This window comes from Zalophus californianus, chromosome 7 (assembly GCF_009762305.2).
Source record: "Zalophus californianus isolate mZalCal1 chromosome 7, mZalCal1.pri.v2, whole genome shotgun sequence".
Classification (NCBI taxonomy): domain Eukaryota; kingdom Metazoa; phylum Chordata; class Mammalia; order Carnivora; family Otariidae; genus Zalophus; species Zalophus californianus.
The window spans coordinates 85,492,905-85,512,332 of record NC_045601.1 but is presented as its reverse complement, the minus strand read 5'-3'; the positions used below and the strand labels follow the sequence as shown (position 1 = coordinate 85,512,332).

Sequence of the window (19,428 nt, the reverse complement as noted above, 5' to 3'; positions counted from 1 at the left end):
AGGGTTTCTAAATGATCTCTTGGCAATAATAGTTTTAAATTTAGAATTATTCCACCTACTGACACAGGGACAGATTCCTAATAACCTTTTAAAATACCCTTAAAGATGGTTTTCAGTGTTCTGCAGAGCTGGTCTTTAGTCACTGAGTTCTCTATATTATTTCATACTGGTTTCTCACCTACCATAGTTCTGATCTCTTAATTGTTAGCTGTTTTACTGTTAAAAGCACAAAGTCTAATTTAGGAGAAAAGATATTTAGTTATTCCTAATGTAAGTTATTTCCATATTTATATAGAACATATATATCCACATATGTATATAAAATTTGGAAAAAATGGCTTACTTTAAGGTATTTAGATATTTCTACTTAGATGTTTATCTATATAAGTGTTATTGCACCATTTTTTTTTCTTTTAAGTTTTTATTTAAATTCCAGGTAGTTAACATACAATGTAATACTAGTTTTAGGTGTACAATAGACAAATACAATATGATTTACCATTGTTTTTATATGCAATGGATATATTAATAGAATAATTTAGATCATTCTATCAGAGAGATTTATATTTTCATGGACTTTCTTAAAGTTCCTCTCTGAGATAATTATACTGAGAGGACATAATTACCTATCTTGGAATATTTTTATGTTTTTATAAACTTAAAATTCTCTTAATATTCAAACTTTTCTTTATTAAATATTACCTGTTCTGTAGAAAAAATATACAAACAAGCAAAACATTAAAAATTATGTGATTTCTCATAGTCCCTCTTACCTAAGGATAACTGTTTTAAACAATTTGTCTTATAATTTTCTATGCTCATGTACATATGCATGTATGTACTTACTCATATATCCCTTGGTGGGGTACTTCAGTTTAAAAGAGGTTGCTGTCAATGGCATATGGTCCCCAAAGTATGTGTTAAAATTTTTTAATGTAAAATTTAAAAAGTGTTTCTTACACAGATATTTGCCACTGGCTTCTTGAAATTCATGAAAGAAAAATCAGTTCATAAAGTATTATCAGTGTAGAATAAAAAAATCCCAGGAAGGAAGGTAGAGAAGCAGTGATATTATAGGAAAGAGAAGGTTCCTTCTTTTGCTAATACTACCATTAAAAAGTTTAAGATATGACAAGTATTTGACTCTTTAAGAAAATGATACAGATGAATAGTGATTTTTTTTCTAACTACTAGTTGCAAAAGAAAGAACCAGCAAAGTTGCTTTTTTAAACAAGTCTTTTATGTTAATAAAACTTAAAAAATACATTTTTACTTGATAAATATAAGTGATTTAATCTTACAATATAAGCAAAAACCATAATTGCAAGTCTGTTGAACTTGAAATTTCAGTACAGCCCTATAAAAGTAAGCAACGAATTGTAAATCAAATAAATTGTTCTTAATAAAACATTAAAGTTAAATTAAGTGGCTCATTGCCAGATGCTATATTGATAGGTTATATTTTTTTAGCAATCTGACAGAGACATTTACACGGTCACCAAGCTCTCAGATGTAATTTAGGCTAAATAAACCTTTCATATGATACATGAATGCATTTGAGAATAAGATATTTCCAATAATTAATGCTTTTATAGAAATCATGGAGACATATGGTCTAGGTGAGTAAGCATAGCAGATGTCTCACAGAGCAGTTTTATAAGTGGGTTTGGAAGATTCCTTATATTTTCCACAAATCATTTCATTCCCAGCTTAACGCTCAACCTTAGAGATTAGTTTGATAATAATCTTTTGTTAGTAAATTTAAAAAACAATAGGTGTAATATCACTGTACATTATGCTTAGAAAGCATTTTAATGCAGCTTCTCTGTTAACTAAGTTTTATTAAGGTATATTGCTAGTTGCTGTTGACAACTTCCTATCTTTTTTTAGCTATTAGGTATCTTTTTAAAAATTAATATTTTCTCATTGAAAAAGAAAAGATCACAGTGCTATGCCTAAGTAAAAAGAAATCAAATGTTCTGTCTGGTAAATTTATAGTTACTCATTCTTTAACCAAGAGACGTGGTAGATAAAAAACCTAGCAGATTTTTTATAGCCTCTCCCTTCTTCCTCCCCATAGTACCCATACGGTATATGTTTTTAATAAGTTAGAAAATATGCCACAAGCAAAAAGAAAGAAATAACATCACCACAGATCTGACCACTTAGAAAAAATTATCACTAACATTTTGATGTTTATCCTTCCTGATTGTTTTCCAATGGAAATATATGTATCTACATGGGATCATACTATACATATTATTTTGTAACCTACTCTGCTCCTCTCTCATTTAACAGTGTCTTTTGTTAAATCTTCAGTGTCCTTTCTTCTTCTTCTTCTTTTATTTCTTTAAGATTTCATTTATTTATTTGACAGAGAGAGAAAGCAAGAGCAGGGATAGCGGCAGGCAGAGGGAGAAGCAGGCTCCCTACCGAGCGGGGAGCCTGATATGGGGCTTGATCCCAGGACCCCGGGATCATGACCTGAGCTGAAGGCAATGCTATATGTATGCTTTTCTCTCTTTAATGACATTCCATTGAGTGGATATATCATAATTTATCTTACTCTGAGTACAGTAAGATTTTTTTTAAATATATCTCTTTTGAGTAATGAAAATATGTATATATAATCAGTGTACAACTATGTGATAACTTCTTATGGTCAATTTTTAAAACTGGAATTGCTAAATCAAAGGATATGAACTTTTAAAGAGTCTTTTTTTCTTTAAGATTTTATTTATTTATTTGACAGAGAGAGACACAGCGAGAGAGGGAACACAAGCAGGGGAGTGGGAGAGGGAGAAGCAGGCTTCCCGCTGAGCAGGCAGCCCGATGCGGGGTTCGATCCCAGGACCCTGGGATCATGACCTGAGCCGAAGGCAGACGCTTAACAACTGAGCCACCCAGGCGCCCCTTAAAGAGTCTTTTGAAAAAAAAAAATATTTTTTAAGATTTTATTTATTTGAGAGAGAGAGAGAGAGAGAGAGAAACAGCATGAGAGGGGAGAGGGTCGGAGGGAGAAGCAGGCTTCCCGCCGGGCTGGGAGCCCGATGTGGGACTCCATCCCAGGACTCTGGGATCATGTCCTGAGCTGAAGGCAGCCACCCAACCAGATGAGCCACCGAGGCGCCCCTCTTTTGAAAAATACTAACAGAACCACTAGAAGACAGAGATGGAAGAGGCTGTACTTGGTTAGAAGACTTTAACTTGATTCTCAGCTTCGCTATTTTCTAAATATCTGAACACTCTGAGCCTCAGTTTGCACACACACACACACACACACACACACACACACACACACACACACACACATATATCTATATATATATCTATATATATGTGTGTGTGTATATCTATCTATCTATCTATCTATATATAGATAGATAGATAGATAGATAGATATAGATATATGCTAGGCATTTTTGAGTACCTACCACATGCCAAACACTATTTTAGGTACTGGGAGTGCTCGGGGGATGTCCTTTGTCTTATAGGATGTTTAGCAGCATCCTGCCAGTCCTGACAGTCCAAAATGTCTTCCAACATGCTGAGTGTCCCCTGAGGGCAAAAATCACTCCTCCTTTCAGAATCACTAATTCACATTCTAGATCCATGAAACTGGGTCTTGATGTTGTTTTTCATCTTCTGGAATATTACTTTTGTGATACTTAAAATTATTTGTCTAGATTACTGCATTTATTTGAAAGTATTGGAGTACCAGAATAACTGGCAGAAAAGAAAGATTCCAGCATCATCAAAACTTAGTGGGGGCCTGAACACTGGGAAGAATTAAGATAACTAAGCATAACTGCTTATAGAATAAAGTATAATTGTCTAAGCCCTTTAGAGTCTAGCCATTACTTGTTTTCATTTTTTGTTTTAGTTAATCCCTTTTCAGATCTATACAAGTTCAAAGGAAACTGAAGAGATACTGTCTTCTAAACATGCCATTCTTATTTTTGTCTCGATAACTTTGATTTGATTCTGTGCCCCCCATGTCTCTTTTTTCTACCTAACCAAATCTACATCTGCTCCTAAATCTTTATCATTATAGTGATATTCAGCCTCATTTCTTTTTATAGCCATTTTTTTTCTTACTATAAAAATCATGGACAATATAAGAAAAGTATTAAAGTATTTAAATTTAAATCTCGCCACTTTCAACATTTTGGTTTTTACTTCCAGTTTCTTTTTCCCTAGGTAGACTGTATTGTTTTTATATTTTTGTTTCCTCATTCCCTACTTAATATTATGTAATGATCATTTTCTTATGCAATGTTTATATTATCATAAATTTTAGTATATAGACTATATTATATTAATAAGTTTATATTTTTTAAATTTCTAACTCATTTCATGACATTTTCAAATATAAATGGAAATGAAAACTGTTATAGGACTTAAACAGGGCACTGTACTTGACACTAGGATGACTACTAACAAACAGAAAATAAGTATTGGTGAGGATTTGGAGAAATTGGAACTCTTGTGCATTATTGGGAATGTAAGGTGGTGTGGCTACTGTGAAAACCAGTGTGGTGATTCTTCAAAAAAATTAAACATAGAATGACCGTATAATACAGCAATTCCACTTCTGGATATATACCCCAAAGAATTGAAAACAGGGAATCAAACAGATTTTTGTATACCCATATTTATAGCAGCATTATTCATAAAAGCCCAAAAGTGGGGAAAAAAAACCAAATTTCCATCAGATTTTAAGAAAAAATTCTGAATTTCCATCATGGATGAATAGATAAACAAAATGTGGTATACATACAATGGAATAGGAAGGAAATTCTGACACATACTATAACATGGATGATCCTTAAGGAAATTACAGTAAGTGATAAAAGCCAGTTACAAAAGGGCAAATACTGTATGATCCCCCTCTGGGTCTCTGTATATACCTGGAATAGTCAAATTCATAAAGACAGAAAATAGAATGGTGGTTGCCAGGGCTAGAGGGCAGGAAAAATGAGTAGTGATTGCTAAGTGGGTATAGAGTTTCAGTTTTGCAAATGAGAAGAGTTCTGGAGATGGATGGCTGTGATGGTTGCACAGCAGTTTGAATGTACTTAGTGCTACTGCACTGTACACTTAAAAATAGTTAAGGTAAATTTTGTGTTATGTGTATTTTACCACAATTAAAAAGTTAATTCATAAATTTTCAAATGGTACCTTGCAGATATATACAATTTTATCTTTATAACTCTATTCTAATGAATTTTATAATTTAACAATTTCATTGTCATGTTTTTCTTTTGAATGCACATTTGGACATTCATGAACTATGGTATTTATTTTGGCTACCCTTTAGCTGAATATTCTGTTTATCTGAGTTACAGTATTTGCTCTTGTAATCATGCTGTTTCAAAAACTATTTTTAAATATGACATTTAAACTTTCAAAACCAGGGCATTAGTTTATTTTACCTGTGATTGTAATGTGTTGTAACTGACCTGTGGCAGTGTGGAAAAAGTCACAGGCATCTAGAGACTACTGAAAAAAGGTTTGCTTATCCAACTGAGTAATGATCACTCACCAATTAACAAATGTTATCTTCCCATTTATTATGCCATCCTTACAAATGTGAACAATAATGAATTGAAAATAAAATAGGCTTAAATTATACAAATATATTTGCATAACATATTTTGTTTAAATGAGTACATTTAATGCTCCTAGATGCTTCTCTCCACCAACCATTTACACACTATGTGATAGACCACTCAAAACAATTGAAGGTTAATGTTATATTTTGTTTTACATAAAATTTCTAAATATAAAATTTTGATACATTATATTTTAACTTTTCGTCCCCTGTCTTCTCGCCAACACCCAACCCCCCACCTCAATAAAATCTAGTAGGGAAGACTTATGCTTTGAGTCCTAAACTTGTAATGGCTGGATGTATTAATGCATAGTTTCTTTGGTATACTTGTTTTTTTTTTTTTTTTAATTGAAAACAATTTTATAAATGTACAAAAACAAAAAAAGAAAAGTTTCAAAACCTATTTCTTATTTAATTTGAAGATCATTTTCTGTACATTCTTTTTTTTCTTCTTTACATCTGTTTTTTTTATTTTAATTCAAGTCAGTTGACATATAGTATATTATTAGTTTCAGGGGTAGAATTTAGTGATTCATCAGTTGCATATAACACCCTAGTGCTCATTACATCAAGTGTCCTCCTTAGTGCCCCATACCCAGTTACTCCACCCCCCAACCAACCTCCCCTCCAGCAACCCTCAGTTTGTTCCCTGTAGTTAAGAGTCTCTTATGGTTTGCTTCTCTCTCTGTTTTTATCTTATTTTATTTTTCCTTCCCTTCCCCTATGTCCATCTATTTTGTTTCTTAAATTCCACATATGAGTGAAATCATATGGTATTTGTCTTTCTCTGACTGACTTATTTTGCTTAGCATAATAGCCTCTAGTTCCATCTAGTCATTGCAAATGGCAAGATTTCATTCTTTTTGATGGCTGAGTAATATTCCAGTGTGTGTGTGTGTGTGTGTGTGTGTGTGTGTGTGTGTGTGTGTGTGTGTGTGTGTGTGTGTGTACGTACGTGTATATATGACATTTTCTTTATCCAGTCGTCTGTTGATGGACGTTTGGGCTCTTCCCATGTTTTGGCTATTGTGGATATACATTGCTGCTATAAACACTGGGGTGCATGTGCCCCTTTGAATCACTATGTTTGCATCCTTTGGATAAATACCTAGTAGTGTAGTTGTTGGGTCATAGGGTAGCTTTATTTTTAACTTCTTGAGGAACCTCCAAAACATGTTTTCCGGAGTGGCTGCACCAGTTCACATTCCCACCAACAGTATAAGAGGGTTCCCCTTTCTGCGCATCCTTGCCAACATCTGCCGTTTCCTGTGTTGTTGATTTTAGCCATTCTGATTGGTGTGAGGTGGTATCTCATTGTGGTTTTGATTTGTATTTCCCTGACAATGAGTGATACTGAGCATTTTTTGTGTGTCTGTTAGCCATTTGTATGCCTTCTTTGGAGAAATGACTGTTCATTTTTCTGCCCATTTCTTGACTGGATTTTTTTTTTTGCTTTTTAGGTGTTGAGTTTGATTAAGTTCTTTATAGATTTTGGATACTAACCCTTTATCTGCTGTGTCATTTGCAAATATCTTCTCCCATTCTGTAGGTTGCCTTTTAGTTTTGTTGACTGTTTCCTTTGCTGTGCAAAAGCTTTTTATCTTGATGAGGTCCCAATAGTTCATTTTTGCTTTTGTTTCCCTTGCCTCAAGAGACGTGTCTTACAAGAATTTGCTGACCAAGGTCAAAGAGGTTGCTGTCTATGTTCTCTTCTAGGATTTTGATAGACCCCTGTCTCACGTTTAGGACTTTCATCCATTTTATGTTTATTTTTGTGCATGGTATAAGAGAGTGGTTCAGTTTCATTCTTCTGCATGTGGCTGTCTAGTTTTCCCAACACCATTTGTTGAAGAGACTGACTTTTTTCCCATTGGATATTCTTTCCTGCTCTGTTGAGGATTAGTTGACCATAGAGTTGAGGGTCCATTTCTGGGTTCTCTATTCTGTTCCATTGATCTCTGTGTCTGTTTTTGTGCCGATTCCATACTGTCTTGATGATTACAGATTTGTAATAACTTAAAGTCCAAAATTGTGATGCCTCCAGTTTTGTTTTTCTTTTTCAATGTTACTTTAACTATTTGAAGTCTTTTCTGGTTCCATACAAATTTTAGGATTGTTTGTTCCAGCTCTGTGAAAAATGCTGGTGTTATTTTGATAACACTTGCATTGAATGTGTAGATTGTCTTGGATAGTATAGACATTTTAACAATATCTGTTCTTATAATCCATGAGCATGGGATGTTTTTACTTTTTTTTTTTAAGATTTTATTTATTTGACAGAGAGCACAAGCAGGGGGAGCGGCAGGCAGAGGGAGAAGGAGAAGCAGGCTCCCCGCTGAGCAGCTTGACGTGGGCTTGACCCCAGGATTCTGGGGTCATGAGCTGAAGGCAGAAATTTAACTGACTGAGCCACCCAGATGGACATTCTTACTCATTAATTCATCTGGTGGCATTTGACTTAAAGCAATATAATCTGACCAGAAAGTAAAAAAATATGCAATGGTGAAAGAACAAGGTATTTCTCCATTCATATGGGAGGCATTCATGTTCTTATTTTTTTAAAAAGTATATATATATATATAGATAGATAGATAGATAGATAGATAGATAGATAGATATAAAGAAACGCCTAGCCTTGGGGTTTCCAGCTCTCCCTGTTTTGTGGCCTGTCAAAAGATGGCTGTTCTAGATACATGTTTCTTTTAGATTTCTTTCTTGCCTTGGTTTATGGCTTTCTGCTACCAGCCTGGCCCCCATCATTATTACTATATTTAATATTATTAGTTGTGGATCTGGAGAAATAGATACTTTATTTTCTGGTAGCAATGGTGAGCATTCTTGAGCTATTGTTCCAAAAGTATCCAGAATGGGTTTTAATTGTAGATTATGAAAACAAGTCTTATCACTTCAGAGTTACTACATGGTATGAACATCCTTACAATCTGATGAGGATATTGGTATCAGTGAATATTAATAACCTTTTAGAGATGACTCTATGGTCTTTGTTTTTTCCCCCTCTGGGCCCAGTACTCTCTAGACCTTTCATCATTTGAAACTTTACGTTTTAGCTTCATAGACTTAGTAGCTTTGATCAGATGTCATTAGAACCTTGAGATGTGTACTGTTTTTTCATTTGACCTGATTTCAGTTCTCTGAGTGTGCCGTCTGATTTCTTAATCCCACCCACACTCAGCCCTCCTCTCCTTACTGTAGAAAGCATGCTGATCAAGTGGGAGTTCTGGTCTAGCTACTGTGATTATTCTGTGTGATTTAAGTGTAAGTTTGATAAAAGTAATCTTAAAAGGGATTTGGTCTGACAGTTTGGTTGCTTTCAAGGAGATTAAATGCTACCACTATTTTGCATCCAGATATTTAGTGAGTGAGTGAGTGTGTAGGAGAAGAGGTACAGAGTATGGAGGTTAAGGGAAGTGAGAAATAACATGTTGGGATTATTAGGAAAGTCTTCATGGTGATGGTTGTATTTGACATGAGCTTTGGAAGGTTGTTAGGAAAAAGGAGGAGAGGGCAACAAGCAGAGGGAATAGCCTGAAAAAATGACTGAAATTATAAGGCATATTTTGGCAATAATAAATAATCCAAAACTTGGGCGTCTGGGTGGCTTAGTTGGTTAAGCGGCTGCCTTCGGCTCAGGTCATGATACCGGGGTCCTGGGATCGAGTTCCGCATCCGGCTCCCTGCTCAGTGGGGAGCCTGCCTTTCCCTCTCCTTCTGCCTGCCACTCTGCCTACTTGTGTTCTCTCTCTGTCAAATAAATAAATAAAATCTTAAAAAAAAATAATCCAGAACCAGAGTGTAGAACAATAATGGAGTATAAGACAAAGATAATATTGAGAAAACCTTAAGTTTCATGATGAACAGTGGATCACTTCTGATTTTGAGTAGCGAAGTATATTGATTTGAGCAGTGGTTTGGTAAGATGATACCCTGGCTGCAAAATCTAAGATGTAGTGACCAGAGGAGCCCCAGTGAGTGATAGTCCAAGCAAGAGATAATTGAGGCTTGAATGGAGAGTGCTATCTTTATAAAAGTAGATTAGCCAGCATCTGCCTAAGTAGAAGAATGATTGCAAGGGTTTTTGGTTTTAATGCATTTTACTTTGCTTTTTAACAAATAAGACTTGTCAGACTCCAAGGGGCTATTGTTTCAGATTCATTCATTTAGTCATTCAGCAAATATTTATTAAACAGTCATTGTGTATATAACATTAGAGATACAGTAATAAAAAATTCCTGCCTTCATGTGGCAATGTATATAGAATCATTTCAAATGTATAAAGCTCTTTGCCAATTAAAGATATTAGTATGATGTTTAGTAATTACTACCACCAGTATTTTACAGTAGTCAAAAGCCTAAAATGATATTATTATGCCAATTCTCTGTATTTATATCAGTATTTAAAGATATTTTAACTGATCATTAGACTTTAAATTACAGCATTGGTTTAGTACTTTGATTTTAATTATGAATATACATTTACTTTATTTTTCAAGGAATTTTAGCAGATGTCTATTTAGATATATTGATGATAGCTGGAAATTGTATTGAATCTAAGAAATTCTCCCTGATTCCATTTTTCCCCCAACCAGCAGATAGGTTTTGGTGATAGGCCTTCATTCCCAGAAGCAGTAGTTCTCAGACGATATAAGAATCTTTCCACTTCTAGTTATTGTGATTTAGCAGATCTAGGATGGGCTCCCAAATTTTGTATTAATACAGACTCTAGTGGAGATGAAATACAGCAAGAGCATAGTCTTCTACCATTTTCTCAACTTCTTAACCACTAATCCTGTTGAAGCTAAACTTCTGTGATTTTGCTAAATAGATACTAGTCCAGTGTCCCTAATTTTTCTACCTAGGACCTTATTATTATAGCATTGTCAACTTAAAATTCCTTTAACTGCTACAAGGGGAAGTAATCCTTTCTTCATAATTGATTTGAAAACATCTGAGGGAAAATACACTTGGTTTGGGCTAAACTTTTGATCTCTAAGAGGTTTAAAAGTGGTTTGTATAATCATGGTTCCTTGCAATGATACAAAACAGAGTGTTGGACGTCCCTATTTTTCTGCCCGGATGTTATCTATGTGTGTAGAAAACTGGGACTTTTTCTCTTCAACCACAATTCTGGATTAAAATCCATTGAAAAGGTCCTATTAAATGACAGTCAGTCTTCGTACTTATTGAGGGTGTCCTTTGCTTCTATTTTGTTCGTTTTTATTGTTATCCTATTTGTAACTATTCTATTTCTAAGTTTGCAAAGATTCCATAAAGCTTAAATCCTTTCTGGCTCCATCTCTTTGTTGATTGTAAAGGGAGGTCAGAAAATGAATTCAATATTTATTTTTTACTGCCCGGCTGCTTTGCGTTCTCTAAAAACCAAGTAGAAGCCAGTAAGGTCTGTAAAGAAATAAAGAGTTATACTCTTTAAACCATTTTAGAAGACCCAAAGATGTTGAGAATTGTCTTTGAGTCAGGGTAAGGTAGTTATAATATTTATATAAATTTGCCTTAATTATAAGATCATAAATCTTTGGGATTTATTGCTCAAAGTATATTGTGTTTATATACGTAAATTTAGTCCAGATATTTAAAATGTCTTTTTATTAAACTTTATATGGAAAATGCCAAATGTATATATACTTACTATTCAGCTTCAGCAACTCATGCCTAATTTTGTTTCAACTATACCTTTACTCTCCCCATATTATTTTGAAACAAATCCTGGAAATTTTATCATTTTATCCAGAAATATTTCATTATATATCTCTAAAAGATAAAGTGTCTTAAAAAAACAGCAACATGCCATCATATATACTAAAAAAAGACAAGTCATTCCATATTCCTCACCAAATACCCTATAGTGTTCAAATTTCTAATTATCTCATAGAAGTCCTAAGTTTTTTTCTCAGGTTGTTAATTTGTATCAAAATACAGATCAGATTGGTAGATCAGATTGGTATGTCTTTTAAGCTTTTTAATCTAGGAATTCCTTCTTCACCTCTTTTTTTTTCTTTTAATTTACTTGTTGTGGGGCAAAGGGTGTCTTTCCCTTCCCCACAGTATAAATTTTGCTGATTTGCATCTCCATAGTTCTTTTGCCTTTTGTATTTCCTATAGTTGGGCAGGTGGATTCCCATTTGATTTTTTTTTTTTTAAAGATTTTATTTATTTATTTGGCAGAGAGATACAGAGAGAGCACAAATAGGCAGAGAGGCAGGCAGAGGGAGAGGGAGAAGCAGGCTCCCCGCCAAGCAGGGAGCCTGATGCGGGGCTCGATCCCAGGACCCTGGGATCATGACCTGAGCCGAAGGCAGCCACCCAACCGACTGAGCCACCCAGGTGCCCCTCCCATTTGATTTTTTTAAGCTAGACTATTATGTTGTAATTCTTTTTCCATCAGGAAATAATACCTAGGTGTTTCTCTTCTTGAGATGTTAGCCCATTTACCTTAATACCTATGTCCAGAAATCTCTTAAGGGCTGCAAAACAGTGATATCCTAATTCTGTTATTTCTTTTTCATTCAGTAGTTGAAATACCTGTACTGGTTTTGCTTACCTGGTAGTATATAATATTCATATAGGAAAGGCAGCTTCATTCTTTCCCTTAATCTAACAGTTTTCAGAATAATGAGTTGATTCATTAGCATCCTTCGGTTGTGTACATTAGGGTTTTTTCTGTCTCATTATGTATTCATGAATTTAAACATATATGGTGTAGTCTATCCATTGAAGTCATTATCCTTCAATGAGAAGGCGCTTCAAGTTGCTCCTGAGCCTTTTTTGTGATGCTACTGTAAGTAGTGTGATATTTTCCTTGATATTTGGTATGATAATTGTTTTAAGCTCATCTTGTACATTGCCTGCCCCAGACCTGTAATCTGTCTGCTGTTTTACTAGGGAGCCCTGGTTCCCTTTAGTGGAAAATAGTATTTCATTACCACAGTGTAGGTCCTAGTGGTGTTCATTGTCAATATATATATATACAGTTCCTCAAATTTAAATTGTTTACTCTCTCCATCTGTCAGTTTATAGAAAAAACTTGTAACTAGTAATAGCAAATCAAGAACAGATTGTGAATTTGAATTTAGAACTCCATAGTTTACTGTTTTCTTAGTTAAAAAGAATGTGTTCCCAAACTGAATAGCCAGCAATGACTTTGTCAGATTTATGACGTGCTGTTCAAGAACCATAGGCAGCAGGTGTTTATTTCCATTCCCATTTCTTCATTATTTTTACGTTCATCCCTTTGTAAATACTATTTTTAATACGGTATTACATTAAAAATTGATAGGGATACTCAAATCTTGTTTATCATGAAAGCCTATTCCTGTGGTTTTCATATTACGCTGTTTTGCCACAGGCACACAAATTTGCAAACAAAACAGAACACAGGAAAGTGTTGTAATAGAGATTTCTTTTAGGAATTAGCATCCAGGAGATACTCTTGGCTTTGGGGGTAGAGTGTTGAGGTAGAAAAGTTTGTTCATCAGACCTGCTTTCCCCACTTTTCTCTTTTTTCCTTCCTGGCTTCCTCACCCTCTTTCTTTAAGAGGAAGAAAAGGAGCTGGACTGGAGGACACTAGATTTGTCGTAGTGGAAGTGTGTCCACATAGAATGTGTTGACATTCTTCAAACTGGATTGGGATATTTACTGCTGAAGTATAATCCATGATAGTCTTTATTTCCAGTTTGTGGAAAAACCATGCTAATAACATTTTCCAATTGTAAATGTTTCTACCATGTTATTTTTTTAAATAATAGTTTTATTGAGATATAATTTACATATTATAAAATTCACCCATTAATATGTACAATTCAATGGTTTTTACTATATTATTAGAGTTGCACAACCATCACCATTGTCCAATTTTAGAACACCTTCATCACACCTAAAAAGACCCGTTAGCTATTAGTGATCACCAAGCCCTCCCCATCCTGCATGGCCACCGCTAATTTTTCTGTCTTTATGGATTTGCCCGTTAGAGATATTTTATATAAATGGTATCTTATAACATGTGGTATTTTGTGACTGGCTTCTTTCATTTAGCATAATTTTTGTAATGTTATAGCATGTGACAGTACCTTATTTTCTTGTAGTATATTTTGTTGTTGCAATTATGGAGCAAAGAAATTGTTATTCTCTCATCAACAAAATTATGAGCTGTCAGAGTTTTAGAAAATACCATGCTTTAATGATGCAAGAGTAGGAAGAATTGGAAGTAGCCATTTATTAGGGAGATATTTAAAATCTGGAATCAGTGTTTACAAGACCTATAAGTTCTATTTTCATACATGTTTCATTCAAAGAATATTGTCTGTACTGTCAAAAGCAGAAACATGAAGAATTAAAATCTGAGTTTTCCATGTTTCAGTTCTTACTGAAATTTTTAATGTAAATTTTCTATTCTCCCTTTATTCTTCTCTAAAGTAAGCATAAAGTGACTTGAAAATATAAAAAAATTAAAAGGATTGCTTAGACCCAGATGGTAAGTAATGAGAACAGATTATCCTTATAAAACTGAGAATTAAATTGACTGCTAAATGGAAGTATCTGTGATACAGTTTTTATTGGAACAGAATATGAAGCCTATCAGAGCAACAGTAATATTTCTAAGATTTTGAAATAGGGTACCACATATATTAATTACTTAAAACTGAATTTTACTAATAAGAAAGGAACATTCTGCTGAGTTGGCATTAATATGCCTCTTCTTAAGATCATTTTAGAAAGACTTGACATAGCTCCTGGTTTCAGGCGGGGGACTGGATTCCCTGCCCTTAGTGCTCTCTGTAGGGCAGTGACTTCAGTTTGTCTCTCTGCTCTGCCTTTCCATTTGATTTCTGTTTCAGGAAGATGTTCATCTCCATCCTGAGCCTGATTAATCTTATGGGTTTTCTTACATAATATTTTTTGATGTGTTTGAAGCTGAAAAGAAGTGATTAAGGATGAAATTCTGGAGCCATGTTGGCTATAGAATGTTATAAGCAAAAACATAAAAGACTTAAAGAATACCTTCCTTTGATTAATAAGTAAATGTGAGCTAAAATATACACCAAATAGTCCTTTACCATAGACAAGCAGTATCTATTGGACATATATCAATAGAAAAAAAAAAGGCTCTATCAACAGAGATATTGTTATAGATTTTCATGTCATTTTTCTATACAGTAAAATATAAGGAAACAGTCGTAATTCAGGTTACAGAATTGTGAAGAGGAAGAAGAGAGAAGAAAACTATTTGATTTGATGGTAATAGGTATGCTGTGTCTTGGTACGGAGACTAAAGAAAGATCATGAAAACTTTATGTATTATTCAAGGTAATTTTGAGCCAGTGAGAGAAGTTCTATCTAGGACAATATAACAGATATATGTATATTTTTTCCCACTTAATTATACAGAGTAAGTTTACTTTTTTATAAATCCACTATAGAATTCTTAAATAAGCATTTAAATCTCCAGGCTCTTCTTTTTAAATAGGCTAAACTATCACACTTAAGAGACCAGTCAATACAACCAGAAACTGTGAAGGGAGTAGTCAATAGCTGCTGAGGTTAGTCTTTGTAGAGTCTAAAGTTTGACTTTTGTATCCTCCTTCTCAGTAAAACCAGTGTTAGAAAATATCACTCCAGGTAGCACTTGAAGTTGCTGTTGGGATTTTTTTTTTTTCTCATTTGTTTTCAAGATGTCCTGTTTTTTTAAAGAGAAAATTAAGAGAACTAAAAAAAAAGACTTTTGTTATATTTTGAGTATATATCTGTCTGAAAAGAGATATTTTGTAACTTCACAGAGATTTCATTTTATAAGTTAAATTAGTTTTTTAAAAATTTCCTAACCCTTTTATAACCTTTGAAGTATAATATGTAGATCTTAAATTTACAGCTTAAAAATTTATATATTGTGTAACCAGTGCACTGATCACTGAATAAAAACATTTCTAATATTTCTGTACTCTTTTGGCCCTCCTAATTGGCACTTTCCCAAAGTTAATCACTTTTCAGATTTTTGAATATAGGTACGTTTTGTCTGCTCTTGTATTTCATGTAAATGAAATCCTAAAGTGTGTACTCGTTCTGTGTCTGGTTTCTTTTGATTATCATCGTGTCTCTGCGATTCATCCATGTTATTGTGGGTTCTTTTCTTATTGCCAGGTATTACTCTGTTGTCTGCATTTGCCATACTTAATTTTTCCATTCTACTGATGGTTGACATGAGTAGTTTTTGGTTTAGGACTTTGATAAATAAAGCTGCTGTGAACATTCTTGTACATGCCTTTTGGTAACACATACACATAGCTTATTGGGTGTATACCTAAGAGTGGAAATGCTGGATCATAGGGTATGTATATGTCCAGTTAAGTTTTCCATAGTGATTGTATCAATGTATATTCTCTTCAGTATTGTGTAATAATTACAACTGCTTTGCATGTTTTACAAAACTTGGTATGTATTGTCATTTAAAAAAAGAATCTGATGGATATAGAAACTAGTATTTTTATTATTGGTGCTAATTAAGTATACAGAATGTCCTAGCAGTTGAAAGCTTATCTTTAAATTAGTAAATAATTTAAGTAGCTTGAGACAGTTGTGACTAATACATGAAAGTCTTTCCAGCCAAGACTGCTCTCTTCTTACTGTTTTACTTAATTTAAAAAAGAAAGAATTGAGTTAAAATAATTACTGTTTTACAGAAAGCCAAAACAAGATGATAGTGACCTTATTTTGTTAGTTAAATAACTGTATACTAAAATGCCCTCAAGCCTAAAAGAAAAGGGAACCAGCCAAAGTTATAATAGCTTTTTAATACTTACTCATTATTAAAGTAACTGTGATAAGGAGTGTATAAGTTGTGGCAGAAAACCATATTTTAGGTTCTATTACAGACATATAGTAAATTGGAAACATTTTTTTCCTTCATGGAATTTCTAAAATGTTTTTGCAATCATTTAAAGCTTTATTGCAAGTGAGGCAATAAAATGGGAAGAAATCCAATTACTTTATGTGCAAAGCTTTCATTTCCTATTTAATGAAAGAAAGGAAGACTTGTTCAGTAAGCATGCAAACTTTACAGTTCCTTACAGTATCTTAGAAATTTCCTTAAATAGGAAATAAGAAAAAATATTTTCTTAGTAAATGCTTTAATGAAAGGTAGTTTTACTAAGTTTAAGCCTTTACTTAACATTGCAGCCAAGGTGAAAGGGTTCAGCAATTAGATTTGATTGGTCATGAAGGTAATAAAAATAGGAAGTGCTTACTTGATGTTTAACTATCACAGCATTGTTCTGAGCCCTCTATGTGTATTATTTCATGGGCTTCACCACAACTCAATGTGATTGATACTATTAACTATTCTCATTTACTGATGAGAACCTTGAGAAACTTGGTAATTTATTTATGGTCCCACAACTATTGAGTAGCCAGGCCAAGATTTGAATCTGAACATTCTGCCTTTAGAATATGTGCTCTTAATGAATATGCTGTATTACTATTATAGGCCAAAAGTGGAGATAGAAAGAAGGAAGGGGTTGTTAACTAAGTTCCTGCAGGTGCCAAGCATTGTGTTGAGCATTTTGTGTACTAACTAATTCTCACAGTAACAGTCCAGTCATGTTTGTTTAGTTGTGATTTGCTCTTGGGAAATTGTGATTTCTTGATATTGTCTCCTTGCTCTCCATCTGGCAACCTGATAGGTTAGGAGCCAGTCTGCCTGATAGAGCTCATTTCTAAGAGCGTCCAGGAACAAAGATGTTAGGTCCCATCTGTGCTAGCTTTCTCCAGGACCATCAGTTTTCTGTGCCTTTGCCTGGGTGTTCTAAGTTAAATATGTATTTATTGAGCATCTTGTATATGATGAGGCCTATTCTAGCATTGGGAGTACAAAGGTGACATCAGGAAAAAATAAATATCCTTTGGGAGCTTATAGTTTGGGGGAAAGACAAGGGGCAAAGGGAGAGGAGAGGAAGCCTTTGTCTCCAACCTGTGGTCTCTCCCCAAGCCCTCCCTCTGTTCTTTTCCTCCATAAAAACTAGTCAGAACCTACAAGCAGGGGTGTAAGCTTCATTGTATAAGTTCCTTGACCTCAGTCTTTCCCTTTTCTAGGCCCATGGTGATCCCTAGTATTCCTTGAAGGGAGATAAGGAAGAAGGTGTGTTTCCAGATACAAGCATATTTCATTTTCTGGCTCATCTGGTTTTAGTTGAAATTTTGGTGATATTTTCATAACATCCCTCTTTTGTGATGTTTTGACATGCACACTAGTTAATGTATGTAGAAAGTCCTTATTGAAAAATTTTCACTATCCAGTCACTACAGTTGAGTCATAATACAGAAAGATTTCAGGTAGATGATGGAAAACTGCTTTAATTATGTTCAAAGCCACTGTAAAATGAGGATTTGATAAAGGTAAGCTGGTTAACAATCAAAGAGGAGAAAATTGCTGAAAATGTGCCTCAAATTAGAATTATTTAAATAGTCTTCCTGACTTCACAAATTCTTCAGTCTCACTCAACTCACTTCCTTGTGACTGCCCTACTCTTCACTCGGGGGTACTTTTGTCTGGCAAGTATTGATTCAATCCAATTATTGTCCCATTCCATGCCCTCCACTGAGCAGAAACTCTACCTGCTGGCCAGTCTCACTTTCAATTCATGGTTACAAATCTCAGCGGGCACTGAATGTTGCCTTGCAGTTCAATTCTACTTTCCTTTTTCCTAGTATGTTTGCTTTCTAGTTTTCCAGAGTTCTTTTGTGCTTTCTCTTCCCTCTATAAACATAATACACAGTCCATTTGGGTAATGTTTTTGTTTCATGTTTGATCAAGAGAATAGCAGTCATACAGGAACTTCCTCATTTTCTCACGACCAAAATAGGCAGCCCATATCTGTGCCCTGACGTCCTCTTCATGAAATGGACAGGTCCTGACCCTGCCGGAGACCAGCTGCTCCAACTGGGGTCGGTATTTTACCTCACAACTTCATTCTTTATTTCTCCCCTTGTTTCTTCGTTTTTTTTTTTTTCTCCTTTTAACTGTATCTTATCTCCAATTATTATCGCCTCTATCTACCACCATTTTTAAAAGAGTCATCTTTAGTCATTGTTTATGTATTCTTACTCAGGGTTTTTTCCTCCTTGCATTCTATTCCAATTTCTGTTCTTTCTCCTGACACCCCCCCCAGTTAACAGTCCCCCAGTTAAAGTCACCAGTAACGTTCATGTTGTCAAAGCCAATGGATTTTTCTCTCATCTTTCCTCTCGTCAGTTTTCTATACATATGGCCACTTCCTCTTTCTTGAAGCACTTTCTTGTCTTGGTTTCCATGAACTCCATTCTCTTGGTTTTATTCTCACTTCATTGCCTGTTCCTTCTAAGTATCCTCTGTTGGCTTCATCTCCTTTGCTAGGCCCCAAAGTATAAGTCCCCAGTTTAGTGCTGAGCTCCCTTCTTTTGTACTTTCTCTGCCTAAATGCCCTTGATCAGTGCCATATTTTTTTTAATATTGTTTAAATTTATTTTTTAATTTTTTAAAGATTTTATTTATTAGAGAGAGCAAGAGAGAGAGCATGAGAGGGATGAAGGACAGAGGGAACAGCAGACTCCCCGCTGAGCAGGGATCCTGATGCGGGACTCAATCCCAGGACCCTGAGACCATGACCCAAGCTGAAGGCAGATGCTTAACCGACTGAGCCACTCAGGTGCCCACGATCAGTCCCATAGTTTTAATGATCAAGGCCAGCTTCAGAACTCTAGGCTAATATATTCAGCATCCTTCCTATCATCCCTATGTAACAGATGTCTT

At 34.6% G+C, this 19,428-nt stretch overlaps 2 protein-coding genes across 4 annotated transcripts in view; one reads left to right on the top strand and one right to left on the bottom strand.

Moving 5' to 3' along the window:
• The window catches only part of B3GAT2 (beta-1,3-glucuronyltransferase 2), a 161,102-nt gene that overhangs the window by 18,804 nt on the left and 122,870 nt on the right, over positions 1 to 19,428 (bottom strand). The window lies entirely within an intron of this gene.
• The window catches only part of SMAP1 (small ArfGAP 1), a 164,214-nt gene that overhangs the window by 94,525 nt on the left and 50,261 nt on the right, over positions 1 to 19,428 (top strand). The window lies entirely within an intron of this gene.